Consider the following 1,769-nt stretch of genomic DNA (forward strand, 5'->3'; position numbering starts at 1 on the left):
CACCCTCACTGAAAGCCCTTCCATCACGGCGTCCAGGCTCAGAAATGGCCTGGCCGCAGTGGCACAATGGATGACGGACAACTATCTCCAACTGAATGCCGGGAAAACCGAGGTGCTCCTTCTTGGCAGAAACACCAGCCATTGGAACGAGCACTGGTGGCCGTCATCCCTTGGTACCACCCCACTCCCTAAATCTAGCGTCAAAAACCTGGGAGTCTGGATGGATGCCACTCTCAGCTTCCAGACACACCCCAAAAAGGTGGCAGCCACCTGTATAGGTCTTCTGAGAAATCTTAGGCCCATACTTGGCTTTTTCGATTTCAAGGTCCGCCAGCTGATTGTCCAGGCAACCATCTTATCACGCCTGGACTACGCGAACGTCCTCCTCCTTGGTGCAAACAAAGCAGAAACTGCTAGGTTTCAACGAGTCCAAAACGCGGCGGCAAGAACGCTGGTCGTCTTCCCGGCAGATGCTCAGCCAGAGCCACCATCCGCAAACTTCACTGGCTGCCCGTTGAAAACAGAGTAAAATTCAAAGCTCTCATTACGATCTTTAAAATCGTCAAACAGGGAAACCCCCCTCTGCTACAAAACCTCACCTGCCCCTATGCTCCTAGCCGCGAGTTGCGCTCCTCCAATCAACTCCTTCTGAAAGTACCTCGAATAAAGCTCTGTCGCACTGGAGGTCGCTCCTTCAAGGTCCTGGGACCCAAGTTATGGAACGCTCTTCCTCTTCATATACGTTCCATAGACTGCCTCTCTGCCTTTCGTAAGGCAATCAAGACCCTTCTATTTCCTCCTGACTAGTGCAGCTCCCTTCCCCCCCCTCCGACTCCCATGTTCTCCTCCTGGTAGGGTGTGTGACTTCTCTCAGCGCCGGGACGCCCTATTGCTGGGGCAGCTGTTGCGCTTCACCAAACCCAGAATAGAATTCTCTATAATCCATTAGCACATTTCTAACTCCTGACAGGACCAGCAATATGCTTTAGGATGATGTGTCAATTGAATCCTCTATACTCGCTCAGCTTGTCACTAAAACACGAGGGCATTGCCTAATAAGACTCCTGACATGTTCCCCATGGCTATTCGCACACATAAATCTTACCTCTAATGCACCTATCTTTGAATCTCATTGCAGCACAGAAGTATCCCAACACATCTATTCTGTGAATAGTGTGCCTTCCAGGGTCACTAAACAATCCCTGCAAAGACTTAAAGTCATATGAATAAAACATTAACCATTCCCTCACTCATCCATGAGTTGCTTCCCTATGATGGTGTAGCAGGCTCATGAGTCAATCATGAGAGAGACAGCCTTGCCATCAATCTAAACAATCCCCTCTGGAAAACCTTTCCCCTTGACCACTTTGTCAGAAACAGTGACAACCATGTTAACATCCAACAAAAGTACTTTTCTCCATCTCTTTTACCCCCATTCTGCATAAGTTCTAATTTCCTCTACTTTTGCTGACATCTCCAAAATGGCCCTCTTTCTCACACTCAATATTTTAAAAATGACAATTGTCCCTGAGGCCTTCAATGTTCCCCTTCAGAACCTCAACACAGCCCAAAAACATTTTGGTACAATTTCCAGTCCATGGGGGGATTACTGGCCCATGAAGGAAAGGTAGTGGAGTTACTATGCCTGACTTAATGAGAACAAATGATGATGACAGACAGTTACAATACTGGAACACACAGTAAATTATTTATTTAATCAACAAGTAGCATGAAGATGCATATTAGTCTTCACAGTCACAGAATCCAAA

This window comes from Lissotriton vulgaris, chromosome 1_2 (assembly GCF_964263255.1).
Source record: "Lissotriton vulgaris chromosome 1_2, aLisVul1.2, whole genome shotgun sequence".
NCBI classification, from domain to species: Eukaryota; Metazoa; Chordata; class Amphibia; order Caudata; family Salamandridae; genus Lissotriton; species Lissotriton vulgaris.